The following is a 22,077-nucleotide window of genomic DNA, read 5'->3' as shown; positions in this document are numbered from 1 at the left end:
GAACTTAATACAACCAAGCAGGTCTGAGTTAAGGTGGAGACCTTGCTACAGCAGAGACTGGTCAAAACAGTCTTAGTATCTTTTTATTTTTCTGCTGGATACTATTCTTCAAGACTTTTAATTCAGGCAAGTCAAGAGATAAGAGAAAAAGAGCCATGCTTGGCTATTTGTGATCAAAATTCAGAATTAGTCACTGTGTAAAATTTATTTATCTGTATTATGTCTTAGTAAATCTTAATTGTATCCTAACTTAGTAAACACATATGTGGAGATCTCTAAACTATTAATCTACCCCCTTAGGCCTTTTCTTTGGAAATATAGTAATATTTGGACAGGAGAAAGTAGAAATTTTTTAAAAGCACTTTCTATGTATGCAAAATTGTTTTTGTGAAAACAGGAATGCTGTATTGCACCTGCAGAGATAAAATATGATAGCTTGTACTAGAAGCAGTGTTTCTAAGAAACAGTTCGATTGGAAATGTAAAACACACTCTTGCTTTCCCTCTCCCATTTTTTTTTTTTTTAACTTACCCAGATGGGTGGTCATGGGTTCAAAGTAGCAATATTTATTCAGCACTTGTGTAGGCCACCTACAGTGCTAGGTATATTACATACGTGTTCACTTCAATTAAAACCATACGTAGATAATAATACACATTTTTTTAGGGACAAGGCATCTGGTATTCAGAGAAGTTGTAGACTTCACGCAAGGTTCTATAGAAAGAAAGAGTTGAAATAGAGGTTCAAAACCAAATCTATTTAAAATAAAAACACATGTCCTTTCTACCATAGCATGCTGCTGCTTTTTCTTTTTTGTTTTTCTCATTCTAAGAAATCTTTTTTTTATTGCTTCAGCTTCTGCATATGACCATGAAACCTGTATTTCTGGGTTCTTCCTCATCCAAGAAATATTCCCTAATTTCAATGTCCCATAAGAAAGCTCTTCTTGGATGTCCCACTTTATAAGAGCTCAGTATTTCCATATATCTGAATTTTCAGCCCTTCCTTTCAGTAACACCACAGTTTTAATAGTTACAAACCCACGGGATATTTTCTTTTCCATTTTTTAATTTTTCCTAAACTCTCTCTTCCCCAGGCCCATCATCCCAGAAAAAACTATCTGATATTGACCCAATTTGAAGAAACACTAGTATAATTGATTCCAAAGTCTTTGTTATGAAATAAAACTATTAATCTCGGACTGGTGAGGTTTTTCGCCAGGCCCTCCAAGAGCACAGATAATTAAGACATATTTTCTAATATGAATGAAAACCAGATTATTTTATGATTTTTGCTGAGGACAATTTGCTTTTTTATGGCAGCTGTTCTTATACAGTATTGAGTTACATAAAAAGTATATGGGGTTAGTAACTAGGTAAACAAAGATCTTCAAGTTCCCTCCCAAGCTTTCACACACTCTCCCACATCAGGACCTTTGCACACACTGCTTTCTCTGTTTAAATGCTCTTTCGTTGCTTCTTTTTTTGCCTACTTAACTACTTCAGATTTAATCCGCAGGCCTCAACTTGCTCGTCACTTCTTCAAGAAAGTCTTCCTTTCCTTTGCCCACTATTTCTACTATATACTTTTAATAACATGTACCTTTTGATTTGTAAAACCTACCACAGATGCAATTCTACACTATGTGTGCGTTCTAAATATCAGAGTCTTTATCTCTTTAGAGATACAATAATGAACTATTGGTCTCCTGTCCCTGATGATTCATGTGAATAGTGACAGGTTGGAATTGTCCTTTGTGTATGGGCTCCTGCTTCTGTGCTAGGCATTGGGTGACAGAAATTGAAGACCCTTAAGATTTGTTCCCAGCACTCAAAAAACTAATAATCTTCTCGGAAAGATGTGGCTAAGACAGATTACACTATTATAGAGCAACCAAATCCAGGATATAACCAAGTCCTTTTGTGAGACCAAGACTTCTTTGGTTTCATTCTTTTCCAAGGAATGTTTTCCTGTTTTAGTCTATATCTGACGTATATGCTTGTACATGAAAGCTGAAGCAGCTTAGAGTGTAGAGTAATATCATTAGAGAAGCAGAAAGAAGCTTTGGCAAAATGAAAGACCAATAAAGATGAAAGGGAAGAAATAAGAACTGCAGTTTGCCATGTCTCTCACAAATGTTCCACATGATAGTGAATGGTAGGGGATCATAATTCACCAAGTTTCATGTCAATAGTTAACATTTACCCTGGCTCTTGAGAGCATAGCAGAGAAAGAAACTATACAGTTAGTAAATTAGGGGCAGAATGTTAGACCACAGCAACTCAGTCAAAAGAGAAGGTGGGCTCCAGTTATAAACCAGCTAGAATCCTTAATAAGTCAAAGCACTAAGCAGATGGGAAACAGAATAGGGTCCCAAGCATAAACTCCATATGCTCGTTGAATTCTGCAGGTCTCCCAGACCCCACCACATCAATGTTACTGGAAGGGATAGGTTTCCTTCCCAACTTACAAATTATACATACGTGGAACAGCTACAGACCTAGCCCTAGTCTAGGGATGCTCACTGCTTTTGTCAGGGGAGCCATTTTAAAAAGCAAAACAAAACATAAAACTTTAAAAGAATCCATAGCTGTGAAGAAGAAGGATGGGAAGAAATTATAAAATGAGAGGGAACTGAACTAAAAGTTTCTCTTCCTCAATATATTGTTTCTACCCCTCACTACCAGGATTCTTTCTCATGTCACTTTTCATACTCCAAAATTTTATTATGGAAATGTACCTTTGCGACCACAAAATACTGTTTAAATTGCATGTGTCTTTGGAAATGTTGATAGTTTCCCACATATGAGTGTGCATTAGCTTAATCAAGTTATTTTTCTTGACTCTAACTTGCAGTATACTAAAGGAATGCTGATTTTTAAAAATAGACAGCAACAGCCATGTGGGGTGAGATAGGGAACTAAGGCTAGAATGAGGACTGTAGGTACATTGAAAGGGGTTTCAAGAGAATACTGGGGAAGATGCCAAAGGAACAAACAGGACCTAAAAAGGTTATTTTAACCTATTTGAAGACCAATTAAGACTGGAGTTGTACTCAGCAAGAGAGGAAGAGAAATTTCCTCCCTTCTGTACAGAATGGGACCAATTGATATCCCAGGCCCACATATCAATCTGGTACTATTACAAACCACAGACATTAAATAGGTGTCTCTGAGTTGGCTTTTGTGGAGAAATGAACGGTATTCTAAACAATTTAAGGGAAAGGCTTTTCCAGCTCTGAAAACAATGACTAATTTAGGGGTTGATTGACCCATATGAAATTGCCAATTTTAAAGTGACCCTGACTGACAGAAATAACAGTTTCGTATGGATCAACCTAAAAGTTGACAAATTGAGGGTTCCTGAATTTCTTACCTGAAATCACATCATCAAAATGAAGAATTTGAAGAGCTATTAACTACACTGTATATGATTAATTTTTTTTTAAATAGACGTTACTAGTCTTGAAGACATACTATGATTGATGATGCTGTACCATAAGTGGTACTGTTAAAAATAGTCATGTTGTAACGTACAATTCCTTAGATCAAGCTCTCTTTGTTCATGTCAATTCGTTCCATTTGTTATTTAGACAGCACTCCCTTCTCTAGCCCTAGGCAACCAAAGATATCTAAATCTGTGGGTGTTTTAGATTGAGGTTGGCTGTGGGCATTATGGTTTTCCAGAGAACGCTAGGTAAACTCAGTTTTTTCTTGCACCATGTACGGCTCAGGAGGGTTTTGCCACAGGATCTGGTGTCCTTACAACCATGAATTTCCTTGTGCCACAAGAGAATACTGCTTTCATGTCTTGCTTTTCTATTCCAGAATATAATAGCAATTTAGAAGTCTGTAACTTGGCATCCAGATGAACTATAAGGTATTTTTCAGTTCTATGGTTTCATGATTAGACTTTAAGGGGGGGAAAAACCCAACTATGCTTGCTTTCATGTGCATACTGTTAACTGTATGCAAGAGACTGGCAAGAACAGTAGTTTTGGGGGAGCATTTTTACACTGGGCTTCTTTTTAATATCATGTATTATTTACTGCTATTAATCAAAATAGTTTGAAAACAAATACAATTTAAAATTTAAGCAGACAAAACTTTGTACTTGTTAAAGCAGCGCCCTCCCTTTATAAATGCTTACATCCTGTTCTTGCTCTCTTTTACAGCCTTATCCTTATTGAGATTTTTAAAAATAATAATTCTTAGGAACTGTGGGAGGTGGAACAGAGATACAAAAGGTTCTGATGATGGCAATTGCTATTGATTCTGCAAATATTTGTAACTACCTGTTATGTGCTGGGTCCTGGGCTAGGTACTTCTTCCTTCCCATAACATCTGGAAAGCTTCTTGTGTAAACACCCGAGCACTTTTTTTCTTTGCAAGTTCTACATGCTTAAAATGCTTCCCATAGATAAGTGGTGGTCTGTTCTCCATGAATTCAGCAATGAGCTCACCTGCAGGGAGAATCATCCAGAGTACAGAGGTAAGTCCCAGGTGTCTGTTGAGGCAGAAACTACATTGATAACCTGCATGTGAGATAGAGGGTAGTTGTGGGGGGCAGGGAGAGGAATCATCTTGACCTATATCTTGACGATGAAAAATGGAAGGTAGCAGAAGGGAGGCTATCTGGCAATAGAAACTAGTACAGGGACATTTTAACTCACAAAATTGTATTACCCAAAAGCTGATTCCAAAGATTCGTAAACAGAATCCTGAACACACTAAAAGATGGTGTACCACTATCTAACACCCTGAAGACCACAGGCTAGTATGAGGTGGTCCACAGAATTTAAGGGAACATCAAAGAATTCAGTAATCAAGATTTTAACAAAATATTTTTTAAATTAATGTAAGAATGTATAGTGAAAAATATCAAAATTGAACATCAAAGAATTCAGTAATCAACATTTTAACAAAATATTTTTTAATTAATGTAAGAATGTATAATGAAAAATATAAAAATTGAAAATAAAGACAGGCTTAATATTACTGTTTTTTCTTCAGACGCCCAAAAGCATTGGGCAGCACACCGGTCACTGATCCTGCAGAAACTTCCCACTCACGTACTATTATTAATGATGTTTCAAGTTAATTCTCACAAACCCTTTCTCACAGCCCCAGCATTTATCTTTAGCTCTTTTCTGTCGGAAAGCCCACTTCCTTAGTCACTGGTAGTACTTTGATGAGGATTTGAATCACTGGATCCTTTCCAGGGCCTTCCCAAACCACAGTGGGCACTTAGCCCCTCTTTGCTAAAAGAACACGGAAATCATAGACTTCAAATTGGCTGTCTAGGGGTTGAGCCGGGAAGGAACCTTGGTACCTTTTGTTCCGTCTAGAGTGTTTTGGATTTTTTTTAAATTGCATTTGTTATCAAGATTTTAAAAATCAGAATATTTTACATGAAAATAATCGAAATCTTTCATTTCTTGGAAAATCAGAAAACCTAACCAAAGTAGGCCCAAATTCTTCCATGATAGCAGTGGGCATTTAGAGCAGAGTGGCTCTGCCCTTCCAGCTCTCTAGTTAGACGCCTCCCACAGGGTTTACTCATTTACACTGCCTGCTCCAAGAGTTCTTTGAGTTTGCAACCCTAGGCAGGAAGGTACGAGTGCAATGGCTAACACTCATCTGCTGGCTCCATTTATTCTCTCCTGGAGAATAAACATTTCCTCGTCCTTTCGAATACAGTCTCGCAGACAGGTTCAATGAAGCAGGTCACCGTTCTAACCGACAAACTTCCCACAACCCGGGAAACTTGGACTGCCCTCCACACACCGTTTCTCCCTGGCCCTTTGCTCCAGAGTCTCCTCCAAGGCCCAGTGCCTTCCCTCCGTCCCCCAGACCCCGCGCTCTGGAGCCTCGGGTGGGTCACCGGCCCCCAGCCTCAGCTCTGCCCCGGGCCGGGGCGCTCAGGCTCGCCCACGGCGGCACTGGGCATGCTCAGAGGCGGTCGCGGGGGCAGGATTGCTTCGCAGGCGCTGGCACTCGGCTGCGGGCGGGCGCGCGGCTGCAGCTGGAGCTCCGGCTCCCGGAGTTAGAGTTGCCGGGAGTTTCGCACCCACCCCTCGTTCTTCGCGCGCGGCAGCCGAAGCCGGCGCGGGAGCTGCGAGCGGCAGCCAGCCAGCACCCCGGCCGGCCAAAGCTTGTCCGGAGCCCGGAGCCCCGCGCGGGGAAGTCCCCAGGGAGGAGTCTCGCCGGCTGGGACGCGTTCCGTGCAGTGGCACTGCCCGGGCACGAGCCGGGCTGCACGGTAGGGCTGGGGCATGGGGAGCTGGCAGGGGAGGCAGAGGCCAGGCCAGGCCAGGGGAGATGCGGTTGCAGCAGCCGCAGCGATTGGGACTCCGGGCGCTCGGTCCGACGCCGGAGGCCGGGGCACGGACCCTGCTGCGGGGTCGGAGGAGTAGGCTGGCGCCCAGACAGATGCTTCCAAGTTGGCGGGCGGCAGGAGAGGGGGCTATACGCCCAGGCGCAGCTGCCTAGTGCGCGCCGAAAGGGACTTGGGTCTCTGGTTCTCCCCAAACCCGGGACCCGGCGTGCGGGCAGGGTTGGGCAAGCCGCGGAGCGGAGCAGTTTCCTCCGACAAAGTTGAGGATGGAGCCCGTATTTCCTCACTGTCCCCGCGATACAACGGTCTCTAGTGTGCAGCCCGAGACCCCCAGTGTGCAGGACCAGAGTGGGTCGCTGCGCCCCTGGGCTAAGCTCCTCCACCCCCGCCTGAAATCCACGAATCGCCCACATCTTCCCCGGCGTCTTCTAGGAAAATCTTCTCTGTCAAAACTGAGGTAGGCTCTCCAGGCGGGCACTGCTCCCTGCCTCCATGGCGCTTAGCTGGGCGATGTCGCCTCCTCAATCTCAGACGTGGCCAAGGGCGCTGGGTTCCGAGTTAGCGCTTGTGGCGCGCGCGGGAATCGAGCCTTACACACACCGTGGGGCAATGTGGCTGGGGTAGGTGGACAGCCGGATTTTTCCTCCAGCCTTTCCTCAGTTTTAGTGCACCCCACCGATCCCACCCGGTTCATCTTCGCAGAGACAGGACCTGGGGGGAGGGCCAGGTGGAGAGTTGGGGTGGACATACTGTTCCTGAGAAGAGGGCGCCTGGGTTTTATCTCTGCCTTGGGCTTCGCCTCCAGGACTTCATAACACACCCTCTCCCGCTCAGGGACTGAGTGGAAAGAGATAGGGCCGGTGGGTCCACAGGAAGGTCCACCTCATACCACCGGCCTCCTAAGATCGCGTTCCAGGCCCCCCCCTGGACCCTGGAACTGGCATTATGTGGATTGCGAGGGTGTGGAGGATGCTGACGGTTTCTCTTGGCTCCACTTTTTTCACTTCTTGTTTTGAGTTCTGGGGTTTTGCCTGCACACGAGTCAGAGCCGCGCTGTCATAACCCTGGGGGTGGAGGAGCTTCAGCCAGCCCGTGAGCCGCCGTTTGCCTCGCCTCTGAGGCGGCTAGTGGGAATTGGTCCAGAAATCATTATGCAGCCTAGAAATACGCCGCTCTTGTTTTCTTGTTTGGCTGAGCACCTTGGCTGTTGGGTTCATGTGTTACGTTCTTAAAGGAGCACCCACACACTGCTCAAGTGCCATGTTATAGGGGCTCACCATTTGTGCTGTGTGTTTTTCTGTGTGGTTTTTCCTACGGGTAATCTCCTTTGGGGCACATTTTCAGAGGTGGGAATCACTTGGTGTGGTGTCAGAGGTTCCAGGGCCAGATGGACCGGAGGTCAAGTTGTAGCTTTACAGGGGATGACTGTGCTGGTAGATAAATTGTAAACCAATCTAAATCTCAGTTTCTCTTCTGTCAAATGGGCATAATATTGACCTTATCTTGTTTGTTGCATGGTTATTGTGAGACTTGGGTGAGATAATGAAAATGAAAAGTACTAAGAAAAACTTTAAAGCACCATTCATGTCTTATTGTGTCTGTGCCCTTTATTCAGTTTTCTTTTTTAAATCAACCAATCCTTTTAATTACAACAAGACACCTAAGCCTTCTTCCCTCTACCCACTCCTCACCAAGAGGTTTAGTTGCTGGGATCTTTGGAGTAGCTGTTTATCTTCTCTTTTTCTCTTCCTTTCAATACATTTCTCTTTTGACGTCCCAGTGCTCATGTTTATCTGAGGGAAGCAGCACGCTGTAAATTAGGAGATAGAGTGGGGTTGCCTTGTCAGTGTTCAGAGTCTGGGCCCCTGTTTCAGATCCAAGGTTGATGAACAAGTCAGCAGACCCTGGACTGGAGCCCTGGCTTAGCCTCTAACAATGACCTTGAACTAAGGACTCAACCCCTCATTGGGGAAATCAGTCTGTGAGGTTAAGAGTCAATGCTAATCAGAGTCAAGAACAGGTGAGATTGTCTCTCCCTCACTCAGTAAGGGTTTCATCAGGCTCCTGATGCCCCCAAGCCCCCCCGCCATCCGTGCACGTTCCCTAATCCTAGGGCAGTGGTTCTCAAATGTGAGCATTAGAGTCATCTGAATTACACCTATAAAATCACTGACTTATGAGGTGAGAGAAAGAGAAGTGAGGTTTGTTGTGAAATGTCATTGTTTTAATATCTCATATATAGAAACAGGGTGTTTTAGGAACTTGCCAAAAGCATTTTATATTTCCAATACCTGTGCCACGTACCATTGTCCAGGTTTAATAATTCTGATTGCTCTTACAATGAATTAATTTTACACAAAAAAGATAGGATTCCCCTTCTTTTTGTACTGTAAGGTACGGAGTCTTTGGTTTCTAGGTCACTCTTGGGTAGACTGAGATGGGTGATCCTGATGTTGATAAATCCAGCACCTACCCTATTTCCTTCTTTTGGGAGATCTCAGATGTTTGCGGAGAGGGGGTTACATCAAGTTCTGGCAACTTGAACCTTCAGATCAGACAATAGGTTGAATCACTTATGAGCAAGTTTAAAAACAATTTGCAGTGTGCTGCCTTCTCTGAATGGACAGCTTCCTCAGGACTCAGGGGGAGGGAAGTACACCCAGTTACAGATGTCCCCTGGTGGTGCGATCTGGTGAAGGCCTTTCATTCCTTCTAGAGGATGATGGTGGTGGCAGTGACGGAGAGCCTCTCTTATTCTCTGAGGGGGAGGAAGGCTGACTTTTAGGGGCAACTGTGCAGTATCAGTGCTACTCCATGTTTAGTTTATAATCAAGCACTAGTTTTGCACACCCCAATCTTAAGCTGTTTTTTTCCTTGTCCCCTAAACTATGGTCCTGGCTGAGAGTTCATCATGACTTATGATGGCCTAGATTTTGGCCTTGAATTTTAGCTCCTTTGTGTCAAAGAGGCTTCAGGAGCCTGTTGGAGTCAGGAGGGTTCCTGAGATGACATCCTAAGGCAAGAATAAGTTTTATGTACTAGCCCCAAATGGACTAAGTGTGAGAGGAGCCGACACTTTAACTAGTCTTGTGCTGCTGTGCCAAATGGAGTCCCAGCTGGCCATCATGCTTTATCTCAGCTTTCCATTTGTGCTTTGTTTTAGTTTTACAATGATTAGCACTAGAGACACCTATCAGTAAATCAGAAACCTATTCAAAAACTCAAGTGCACCACTTAGTGCTTCAGTAGATAAAAGTGCAAAGCCCATGTCTGTCTTCCTGACTGTAATCAGCACTTCGGGTTGTAATTCTTAAGATTCACTGGCTAATTTAAATGGTTTCTCCTACTTCGTATGAGTAGGGATCATTTCTATTTTAAAATTCTTTCCCATAACTTGATGTTTATATTTTGGGTGTTACCCGTACTTTTTGCTGCTAGGATATTTTCCAGCAGGGGGGGAGCTTCTTTCCTTATCACTGTTGTTCGCTTTTCTCAGTATATGACCACTTGATATCTTTGCTCCCTTGAATAAGTCTGTTGTGAGACAGTCATTCTGATACTTTATTTCTCTTTGGTCATCAGGGCTGCTGTCACCAGGTCACAGTCACAGCCCATTCCTGGAACCGTGCTCTTCTCAACCTTCCTAAAGTGTGCTTTTTAACTAACACTTGGGTTGTACTACTCAATTCTAATATACTTTTCTTTTTTTTCACATTTCATCTTTGTCCAATTTCAGAAATCCAAATAGATCTTAAACTTATGAACACATTTAACGTATGGTTTCTTTTTTCCTTTTCCTGTAAACTGGCATGTTCATAGGGTGACTTCCAATTGATGGCAATTCTAAAACAAAGCAAATTTGGTCGTTTAGCCCAGTGGAAGGTATGGTTTCTGGTCAGTGCTGTCCTGCTGATAGAAGTAAGCAGCAATGGAATTAGCTCGGCAGTTCCCACAGTATGTCGGAAGAATGATTTCGGAGTGGATGTTGATAGGTGTGCCCTTGCAAAGGGCAAATCCATTGGGAAGCGCTGTCTATTATTTTTCTCTCTCTCAGAGATTCTCAACATGTGCACCGTCATATCAAAGACTCTGAGAAGTACTGCACTTGACACAAATTTTGTTATGTTTATTCATTGAAACATTTCCCAGAACACAGAATATTTTGGGGCTTTTGAGTGTGTCTTCTAAGTCTCCATTACTGAATTCTAACACTTCTAATAAGGTGTGTAACGCCATCTGTGGATGGGGAGGTTTCACCTACGATATCCCTACAGGAAAGAGCGTTTGTTAAATATGGGTGTTAATGGATTAATGAACCGTATAGGTGATTACTGCTTTTTATTTCAGAGTAGAGAGGAACCATTGCAAGCTAGGGTGGCTAAGGTCTCTATGGAGGGACGACACCATCAAAATACTGTAAATGATGGGTAGCACTTTTGTAGAGAGGAGAAACGGTGTTTTAGGTTGGTGGTGTACTGGAGCAGGAGTGTGAAAACTTGTACTTGTATCTGCATATAAGTAATTTTCAGAGCGCACAAGAAATGGACCATGCCTAGCACAGGTGAGTGAGACTGAATGAATCTGTGGTGCTCTGAAAACCTATTAAGTTCTTCTTGATTCTGTAAATTCACTGATGTAGCATATGAGCTTTTGTGACCACAGTAGTTGTGGATAAATGAGAGGAGGCACAACACTCAGGTTGAAAACGGGGGTGGGGGGGCGGTGTGCATGAGACAGGAAGGGACAGAGAAAGTGTTCCTAGGCCTTCAGAGGGTAGTGGTTACAGGTACAGAGGAATTAATTAAAATGTAGGTCCAGTTGAAGAATACTGGATATTTGGGGAAGAGTGTTCTTAGAAGTCCCCCCAGGAAGAGGGGTCTTAACTGGAGTTTCTAAAACTAGGAAAAAGAACTTTTACAACTCAACCATAAAAAGGCAAATAACCCAATTTAAAAATGAGCTAAGGGTTTAAATAGACATTTCTTCAAAGAAGATATACAAATGGCCAATAAGGATACTCAACATCATTAATCATTACGGAAATACAAATCAAAACTACAGTGAGATAACACTTCACACCCACCAGGATGGCTATAATAAAAAAAAGACAAAATGATAAGTGTTGGTGAGGATGTGAAGAAATCAGAACCCTCATACATTACATTGTGGGTGGGAATGTAAAATGGTGCAGTCACTTGGTAAAACAGGTAGTTTCTTGAAATGTTAAACACAGAAGTATCTCATGGCCAATTCCAATCCTTGTTATATACCCAAGAGAATAGAAAACATATGTTCATGCAAACACTTAGATACAAATGTTCAAAATAGCATTGTTCATAATAGTGGAAATAACCCAAATGTCCATCAACTGACGAATGAACAAAATGTGGTCTAGCCATACAATGGAATAGCATTCATCTATAAAAAGGAATGAAGTTGGATTCATGCTACAACATGGATAAAACTTGAAAACATGCTATACGAAAAAAGCCAGACACAAAAGACCGCATATTCTATGATTCCATTATGAACATCCAGAATTGGCAAATCCATTGTGACAGAAAAAGTACAGCAGCGGTTGCCAGGGGCTAGGGAGAGAGAAGAATGGGGAGTGTCTGTTGATGGGTATGCGGTTTCTTTCTGGGGTGATGAACATATTCTGGAATTAAATAGTGGTTATGGTTCACAACTTGGTGAATACACTAGAAACTACTGAGTGTATACTTTAAAAGAGCGAATTTTATGGTGTGAATATCTCAACTGGGGAAAAAAAAAAACAAAAAAACAACCAAACAGCAAGAAGGCCGCTGTGGCTGGGGCTAAAGAGAGTAATAAGAAAAACATGGTGAGAGAAATCCAGGAGTGGAGTAGGGTATCAGTTTCAGGCCAAATTTTCTGTTTTGGGGAAACAATATCTAGATAATTCTTTTCTCCTTGTTTGTCATTGGATCTCCTAGGATTTTCCTGTTACTCTTTCATCTAGAAATCCTTCCCTTGAATAAGTTTTGTTCTAAGTTGCTTCTGAGTCAGTTGCTTCTTGAATTAGTTTTGTTCTAAGTTGCTTCCGAGTCAGTGGGATATTTTTCATGGCAAATGCCTTGTGATCTTCAGATTAGAGTGTGTTTCGGGACTTCCCTCTGGACATTAATTCCATATTTAGGCTTCCTTGTTGTAATCCACCAGAGGGCAATAGGCTGACTGGGCAACTTCAGTTTAGCTTCTCCCTTAAGATTTGACTGTGGTAGACATTTTAGTGCCATCTTCTAATTTGTTTAGGGAACTCTGTCAGGACCTTTTTAAAAAATCTCTGTATTAAACAGAGCTCACATTGTACTTGGCATTATATGAGCAACCACATATTTGGGTCCACGAGTCATGATACTGAGTGAGGTTTAACACCACAGGAGCTGAGAATGCTGTCCCCTCGGTAGAGATGTTTCTTCTCTCTTTAGCACTGTGTTGTAGCTATGCTTCTCTAACAGGAAACACCTGGGGATCTTGTTAAAGTGCCGATTCAGCAGGCCTGGTTGAGGCCTGAGATTCTGCAGTTATAATAAGCTCCCACCGATGCGGAAGGCTGCCGGTCCATGGATCACTCTGAGTAGAAGCTAAGGATACAGTGTGGAGAAGATGGCTTTGGAGTGAGACAGAGCTGAATGTGAAAGGTGGCTCCAACATTCATTTGCTGTGGGAACTTGGGCAAGGTAATGAACATCTGAGCCACAGTTTCCATATTTGTAAGATGAGAGTAAGACCTAGCTCACAGGAAAGTCCAGCATGATGCTCCTGGAATGTTAAATAGCACGTGCCTTTTTCTTCCCACAAGGGCTACAGATTCCATGGGAAGGACTAAGGAAAAGGTATATGGAAGAAAGCCAAGGGTTTCAAAGGTTTTTTGACCGGTGTGGATAAGGTTGGGTAGAGAGAGGATGTAGGGGAAGTGGGGTATGAATCCCAGTCCTCAGGGAAACGTTAATTTGCTTATTGGTTCTCAAATTACCATAGCTTGAGTAAAGTCACTGTGCTAGTCTTAGCTGAATCTGGATAATTTTTAGTCAAAATGTGGGTCTTTGCTTTCATGCAGTTGGTTTCTTTTTAACCAGAAAGTCATGTGCGAGCTGCTCAGTTGTTGCTTCACTTCTGTGGGGACAGAGCCAGGAGTGCAGTTTCCAGGCTCTCGGCCTCACGTGGAAAGGTGCTGGCTCGGGTAGTAGATGGTCACCAGCTATGACTAGTTGGCCATCAGCTGTTACTGGTTAGCCATTAGCCACTTATATAACCGCCGTGGCTACGTTGGTTGGTAGGTTGGTAGGTTTGTTGGGTGGCTGGCTGGCTGGCTGGCTGGCTGGCTGGCTGGCTGGCTGGGAGGCTGGGTGGGTGGCTGGGTGGCTGGAAGGCAGGCAGGCAGAGAAGCGGACAGCAGGTTGAGGATCGTGTGGCTCCTGCTTCCTGTGTCTCCAACCCAGCCGCCAGCGAGAATATAGTGGTATGACTCCCCTATCTATGGCTCCGTTGTTGTGCGTTTTTGGCCTCACCATAGCCTGCGTTCTTGTGCGGGGAGCAGGAGCTGAGTCCCCGCATGACAACTTCTTTGGTGGGGTGGTCTCTGCCCATCCTGCCTTGCTGCCTTCCCCTCTCACTTATTGATGTTTCTCTCTTATAAAGACCAGTAGAAGTAAAGGGAACCAAAGCTCAGGTCACCGAGCTTCATTAGCACAATGGGGATCAGTTTCCGGGGATGAGATTGAAAATATTTGCTTCATTGTTGACTTCAGAAAATCATTAGTTTGCCTTCTGTGAGTCCATCAGCTCTGCGAAGGTTAAATTGAATTAGGTTAATGAGGAACAGCCAAAGAGGAAGAACTGGAACCTAAATCCTGGCACTGACTGCAATTCTCCCACCTGGAGCCGTGTCACTTGCCCTCATCAATCCTAGTTCCCTTTGTTGCTATTTGGGACCAATGATAATCCCTGCCAGGTGCCTCCTGGGGTTGGTTTGAGGCTCACGTGACTAGCATTTGTGAGGGCCTTGTGAGCTCTAAGATGCACCGAGAGTCTGCACCAGCCTCTTCAGTGCTGGGCTTGGTACTTCCTCAGGGTTACACAGGTGAGCTGTGGCTTGTTCACTTGTGCTCTGTTTTTATCTCCTTGATCCTTATTTCAAGTGGGAGGACATATGAGATTGTGTTTACATTTCAATTAAGTTGACAGATCCTTTTTACTTTCTTCTGGGGAAAATTAAAACCATATGGTTTTTAAGATTTTTAACAAAACCCCAAGTGCTTCACAGCCTGAAATTCATTGCTTGCTATTGTGTGGGAGTCACACAGGGTCTCTGGTCCCGCTCCCCACATAAGAACGCAGGACATGGTGAGGCCTAAAAGGAGCACCCACGGAGCCATAGGTAGGGGAGTTACACCACTATACTCTCAATGGCGGCTGGGTTGGAGACACAGGAAACAGGAGCCACACAATCCGCAACCCTCACTCCGCCGCTTGCAGACTCAGCCACCATCTTCTTGCTAGCCCCCATTTTCTGCTAGCCTAGCCATGGCAGTTATATTAGTGGCCAATGGCTCACTGGTTACAGCTGCCGGCCAACTAGCCACAGCTGATGGCCATCTAATCACAGTTGATGGCCATTTACTACCTGAGCCAACACCTTTCCACGTGAGGCCGAGAGCCTAGTAACTGCACTCCTGGCTCTGTCCCCACTTGCCTAAGGATGGTATAATAATTTCACCCTGTGAGACCCTGTTTCTCCTCCTTGTTTGACTGTTTTGTGGATTGGCAGATGTGGGTCTTTAACAACTGATGACTTTGAAGAAACTAGACAGTTCACTTTGTTACAGTGCCAGGGCTGAACATTTAAACTGATGCTGCACCAACATCAAATAATCGAAGATAAGATATTTGGGTGGAAGCCTAATATCCTAGACCTCACTGGCACTTATAGTCCTCGCAGAAGGTGGAGATGGAGGTGTCATGTGGAAGTGGGAGCGATCTGATTTCTGAGGTGAGTGAATGTGTGTGTGTCATGCGTGGTCCTTGGTCCCGCTCCCTGCATAAGAACGCAGGACATGGTGAGGCCAAAAAGGAACACCCGCGGAGCCATAGATAGGGGAGTCATACCACTATAGTCTCACTGGCGGCTGGGTTGGAGACACAGGAAGCAGCTGCTGTCTGCTTCTCTGCCAACCAACCCCCCTCTAGCTTAGCCACAGCGGTTATATTTGTGGCTAATGGATAACTGGTTACAGCTGATGGCCAACCAGCCACAGCTGATGGCCATCTGATTACAGCTGATGGCCATCTACTACCCGAGCCAGCACCTTTCCACATGAGGCCGAGAGCCTGGAAACTGCTCTCTGGGGCTCTGTCCCCACAGTGTGCTAGAATCTCATCACGTAACCACTGCTGGAAATGAAGTTCAGTCAGAGAGGTTATATGTCAGTGAGCTGTTCTATTTTTTTGAGACTGCCTAGGAAGATGTTGCCTCACACAATCTAAGGTGAAAGCCAGCCATATCTAGTAGTTAAGAAGTTAATATTATTCTTGAAGAATTTAATCTACCATATCGTTAAGGCAGCAATAAGGAAGCGGTGCTGCTGGGTGGATAAAGCTGGATGTTCCTGAAATAAGTCCTTTAAAAATGAAATCCATATGCAACCATGACAATAGTTAAAAAACAAACAACCAACCAAAAAAACCTACCTTGAGGGTAGAAATTTGGTGCTTACATAAAGAACTCAACGCTAATAAAATGGACATTTCTCCCACTTTCTGGAAAATGACACTTGTTCTTTCTAATCCGATTTTTTTTTTTTTGTTTATGGAATTGCAAACCACACACCCACTGGCTTATCAAGTAGTTGGATTTTTAAAAAATGGAACAGAGAATACTGAATTCAGACACCTTATTTATGAAGAGCCTTTGCTCTCAAACCCCACTAGACTGTGAATTCCTCCAGAGGCAGGTATCTTCGTTTTGTATCCCTGAGGCCGACTGTGTCTGGCATAGAGGAGAGAATCAATACAAATATGTTGAGCTAGATAGCTGCTTCCTTCTGGGATTCTCCTTCACTGTCTTATCTATGAATTTTTCTGTCCGTGTATTATTTTTATTATTTAACATTTCCCTGGAGAATATTATGTGCTGACATAGCACACAGTTCTAAGCACTTTCCAAATACTGATTCTTGTCAGAGGTAGGCAGTTATTTATTGCTGTTTTACAGCTGGAAAAACTGAGGCAGACAAAGGTCAAGAGACGTGTGTCGAATCCGGCAGCTATCATGCAGCAGAGCTGGGAGTTGCACCTGGGTACTCTGGTTTCAGGGTTCCTGCTCTCAACAGTAAGCTTGGTTTAGCTTAAATAGACTCCCCTTTCCTCCCTGCTTCAGCTCTCTCATATTACCCTTCTTCCTCTCCCCCACCCCTTCCAGCTTTCCTGAGAGTACAGAGAAATGAGACCAGACATGCCTTTCTGTCTCCCTTTTTTCCATCTCCTTTGTCCTCTGCCCACTCACTGCCCACTCCCAAGTTCTATAAAAATATGACTCTGAGTTTGGAAAATAGAGTAATAGGGAGAGAAGCATAGCTCCTTCATAGGGGCCTAGGCTTGGGGTTCTGTCATTCCTACAGGGGCTGTTTAGAATGAACTCTTATCTGAGCAAGTCTGTGACCTCTAGCCCTGGTCCTCTGAGTTTGCCAGGTGACAGACTGTGTGACCTCAGTCAGTGCCTCCCAGACCTTTGTATACATGAGAATCACCTGGGCATCCTGTTGAGGCACAGATTCTGATTCATTGGGTCTGAGATGAGGCCTGGGACTCTGCATTCATAACCGGTTTCCAGGAATGACGAGGTTGCTCGTCCTTGGCCCAAGGCCCTAAAGGAGTCTCGAGTCTATGCAAAGCCATACGTGCTAGTCTAAGCACTGTCTTGCCTGAAGAGACCTAATTGCTAACCTGGGACCCAGAGAGAGACATCAGACATCTAGAGACATACACGCCGAGGAACTGGAAGTTGCATGAAGGCAGTCAGAGAGAGGCTTAAAGTGGAAAGAGAAGGTAACTGAGAGTAAGGGAAATTTGATGCTTTCAAAATGAAGACTGTACTATTTCCAAATGTGAGCTGAAAAGCGCTCTGTTTATGATGGAAAGGTTATTACAGAGCAGCTGTAATGATACAGCTACGGGAATGAAAAAGTATAGTAACTCCTGTCTGAGTTGAAATGAGACTTTATAACCCGTGCTACTGGCCTTTAAAACTCTTGAAAGTAACCTTGTAAAGCTCTCCAAGATCTGCATAAGTCTCAGGTTCTCATCCCTGCTTTCCAACTCCACCTGCTCTGGTATGTGATAACATCCTAAGAACCAATATTGGTATACCAATTTATGGTCCACAAAGTGCTCTCATTGTATCTCGCTTGAGTGAGATTGTATCTCGTAATTACCCAGCTGTTTGTTTATACATGAGAGTGACGAAGGCTAGAAAGTCTCACTCTGTCAAGTCCACAGGGTCACAAGTGATGGAGTTGGGGGCAGGCTTGGGTGAGCGAGCAGGACCTGGTGTCTCTTGCTCTTCATACTAGGCCTGGCTGCTCAAATACATTTTATGCCACTGGGCAATTGAATTGGTTTGCCATATTTGGCTTTGCACAGGAGGAGGCATCTAGGTGGTTTTTTGTGTGTGTGAGTTTTTTGTTTTTTTAAGTTTAACATGTATACAGAAACAAGCACAGATCACACGTGTACAGTTTAGTGAAGTTCCCTTCCATGAACACACCCATTTAATCTTAACACAGATCAAGAAAGAGCAGCTCGCCAGACTCCGCCCTGTGCCTGTCCCTCCCGGTACTTCCGTGGGAGCCACTGTCCTGACCTCTAACACTACAGATCACTTTGCCTGTTTTTCAGTTTTAAGTAGACGCACTCCTACTTTTGTACTCCTTTATGTCTCACGTCTTTCAATATTGTAGCTCATCTACACTGTACATGCAGCAGCAGCTGGATTGTATTCCATTGTAGAAACATACCAGCAAATGCTGGCTAGGGGCATTTGAATTGTTTCCAGTTTTTGGAAATCATGAATAATGCTGCCGTGAACATTCATGTACATGTATGTCTTTCGGTTCACATAGGTATGCATTTCTGGTGTGTGTGTGTACATGGGTCTTGTGATGTGAATGTGTTCAATTTTAGTCAGGTACAGCCGGCTTTCCAATATGGCCATTCCAAGTTCTCTTCCCAGCTGGTGTGAATGAGAGTACCATTACTCCACATTCTTGCCAATATTTAGTTTAAGTCCTGTAAATTTTGGCTAGTCTGATGTTTGTAGAGAGGTCTTTTATTATGGTTTTAATTTGTAACTCTCGTCACCATTTGAAGCTTATCATCTTTGCACGTGTATATTGGCATTTGGCTGTCCCTCTTTTGTGAAGTGCCTCGTCAAGCCTCTTGTCTATTTTTCAGTTGTGTTGTTTATTTGCTTTACTTTAGAAAACGAAGTGGGAGTTCCATAGAAACACCTATGAAAAGTCCTTGAAATCCAGAGAGAAGGGGCTCACTTGTCAGGGACATCTGATTGTATTCTCAAACTAATTTCTGGAGAGGCACACAGGATGAGGTGAGATATGTAGAGGAATAAAACCTTTAGCAGGTGACTTACTGAAAAGGTGGGGAGCCCCATGGTCCAGGGCAATTGTAAAATTGTGAGATCAGCTGAAAGCTTAAAAGCAGTTAACCTCCAAATGAGCTTGCCTTTTATGGCAGTCATTCTAGAAGATTATAGACCAACGCCAAAAGTATTGCTGAAACATTTTCGGAATTGCTTTGAGTATATTGTTTCGGATATTTTTAATTGGTTTCATAATGTACTTTGAGCATGTATTTGATTTTGGGGAAAAAGCAAAAGACCTCACAGAACCCAGTCCAGTGAATCAGGAGGGTGCTTGATGGGTGACTTAAAACCAAAGCATTATTTCTAAGGTTTGTCTATAAAGGGAGGGAACTTCCTTACTTGGGGGACGAGTGAAGACCTTAGCAGGGAGGAAGGAGACAATACACTAAGTGACTTCTTTTCCTCATCTCTTTTAATCTTTATGTTAACCTATGAGGTACTTTCTGTTGTGAGTATTCCACTTTATAGATGAAAAGTAAGAGATTTAGAAAGAGAAAGAGAGCATGATTTAGGAGTGAAACCTAGCTCTGTCTTACGGAAGGGCCACTGGTGCCTTTTCCTTTCTCCCACCCTGCCTCATCCTCTGACAAGTGTTAAAGGAGTTACAAACCTGTTGCAGCCAGAAAAACATAGGCAGATGGTGAAGGTCTGTTTTCCACCCTGTGTTGTGATAGACCCCCAGGAATTGGGTGGGGCCCTGCCCAATGGGGCTCTGAGGGGAGAGAAGAACTCAGAGTCGGGCTTCAGTGCACTCGTTTTCCCAAACATGACTCCTGGGGTCCTACTATTTGGGAGCGACTTTAGGGCCTTCCAGTGTCCTGCCAGGACTCACAGTCTGATCCATACGCCTTACTCTGCTCATTTTTCTTCCTGGCTGGCAAGCAGCCACCCAGGAAATACTTTAAGATGTGTTGGTGTACACACTGTTGGAAATATAGTTTGTGTAGTAAATGGTCTCTTTCTAGTCGGGTATTTGTATATAAAATCTGACCAGGAGGGGCAGAATATTGCTGAGTTCTTGAATATTCATTGATTCCTCATCTTAAAAGAAAATCACCCATTAATTTTCTCTGAAACAGTGTGGGTTAATGGCTTTGGTGTCTAGTAAAGACCTTCAGAAGTTATTCCTGAAAAGAATGTCCTGGGCAGATTGCTTTCAGACAGACACGGGGGCAGCCAGCTGCCCCTGAGATGTGCTGGGCCTGGGAGAGACCCGAAAATACACTTGACCGTTGCAGAGGCGTGTTCTCACCCTCCCTGGCTCGTGGACCCCAACAAGCTGGCCCTCTTCCAGTGAGATTGGGAATGTCGTCTAAAAGCTGAGTATATACTCAAAAGCAGAAGCTACAACCTATTTTTCTGGCTCAAAGCCATAGCAAAGAAGCCTCTGGCCTTCTCTTGAGACAGCTCAGTAGAATGGTTTCTTTGTTTGGTCATTTGTTTACTCTTAGTACCTTATTTTCTGTACTGCTTTGGGTATCAGGGCAAAGGCCTGGGTTGTGGGTAACCAGATAACTAAATAATTTCCTGTACAGATTAGAACTGTATTTCATTCATATTCACAGTTTTCCCTGGATAAAATGAGGTATTTGAGATAAAATGTGAGGACATTTTAATGAAAACCTCACCTGGTAGGATATTCATTTTCTCACCACATTTAATTCCGATGGAGGATTCTAGAGCAGGTGTGAAGAGCTGGGTGTTACTAAGGAGAAGTTAGTGAATCACCAGTGGGGCCACCTTACCTGTTTTCTTAGCAAATCGTTGTATCCTACATATGTGTGCGGTTTGTACACTTCGGATTTGGATTTGGCTGGTGGACATCTGAATTTATTATTCACCTCCTGCCAAAAGAAAGAAACTTATAAATAGTGCTTTGTATTTTGGATTTTACAGTGCACTGAGTAAATACAAGTAAGGTATATATTGCGAAAGGAGTAAAGGACCGCCCACATCCTTATTTTCTGAGTGGGTGTAACTAGGACTGCTTCCTGGATGTGTAACTAGGATATAGGTCATGGTGTCCCTGTCACCTCTGGTAGAGCTACAGTAAACTCTGTCTCCATGTAGGGCGCTGTGTTATCTTCCAGATACAAGTGTCTACAGTTCTGTGTTTCCTGAGAACTCTTCCATGGAGCTTGCTTCGTGGAATACCTAAGGCTTCCTTAACATGATATTAGCTATACTAATAGTTAATGGTTGCACACGTGTGATGTGCCAGTGCTAACACCATTTTTTTGTGGATTCTTCCAACTCTGTTACTTAGGTGCTGCCATTCACCCTGTTTGGTAGAAACCAAGGTGCGGAGAAGTTGTCTCTTGGTTCCAGGGTCCAAGCCCATCATTGTGACTCTGGGTCAGGCGCTTGACCGCCATACTGTGCTGTACTGAGGCAGTGAGTGATGGGAGGGGCTGGGCCTGGGGCCACTCCTGTGTCATTGGCTATCGGAAGAGGGAAGATCAGACATTTCTTAATAGGAAGTATATCCCTGTGGGCAGCTCTTGCATTGTAAGTGTACTCAGTCTAGGTAAGTGATGGGGAAATTCATTGCAGCAAATTTCCAGAAGAGATGGATTTTTAAAAAAATTTTATTGGGGAATATTGGGGAACAGTGTGTTTCTCCAGGGCCCATCAGCCCAAAGTCATTGTCCTTCAATCTAGCTGTGGAGGGCGCAGCTCAACTCCAAGTCCAGTCTCCGTTTTCAGTCTTAGTTGCAGGGGGCGCAGCCCACCATCCCATGCGGGAATCGAACCGGCAACCTTGTTGTTGAGAGTTCATGCTCTAACCAACTGAGCCATCCGGCCACCCCAAGAAATGAATTTTTGAAGGAGGAGAGAGACGTCTAATGACATTTAAAGGAGAGGGAAAGACAGTCAGCTTCGTATCAGGGTGCTGACCTACATCCTGGAAAGGATTTCACAGCGATGCTATGGTATGTGTCAGGGGTGCTTAGGAGCAGTGTTACCTGGAACAACTGTTTCAGTAGGTTTGTGTATACCAGGGGCGCCAAAAAAATGTGTACAAGTGGACACTGGTCAACGTTGCTCAAGCAGTAGTT

General features: G+C 43.8%; 1 protein-coding gene across 2 annotated transcripts in view; it reads left to right on the top strand.

The window, feature by feature from the left end:
* Positions 1-5,860: 5,860 nt before the first annotated feature.
* Positions 5,861-22,077, top strand: part of STXBP6 (syntaxin binding protein 6) — a 238,510-nt gene continuing 222,293 nt past the window's right edge. Inside the window, exon 1 of one of the 2 annotated variants that reach the window (XM_033109059.1) lies at positions 5,861-6,261. The gene's annotated coding sequence lies outside the window, so the exon portion shown is untranslated. The remainder of the gene's footprint in view (positions 6,262-22,077) is intronic. The other variant, XM_033109060.1, reaches the window with a different exon arrangement.

The sequence above is a fragment of the Rhinolophus ferrumequinum genome, chromosome 6, assembly GCF_004115265.2.
Source record: "Rhinolophus ferrumequinum isolate MPI-CBG mRhiFer1 chromosome 6, mRhiFer1_v1.p, whole genome shotgun sequence".
NCBI classification, from domain to species: domain Eukaryota; kingdom Metazoa; phylum Chordata; class Mammalia; order Chiroptera; family Rhinolophidae; genus Rhinolophus; species Rhinolophus ferrumequinum.
Note: the sequence above shows the minus strand (reverse complement) of the source record. Positions and strands in the feature narration are given on the sequence as shown.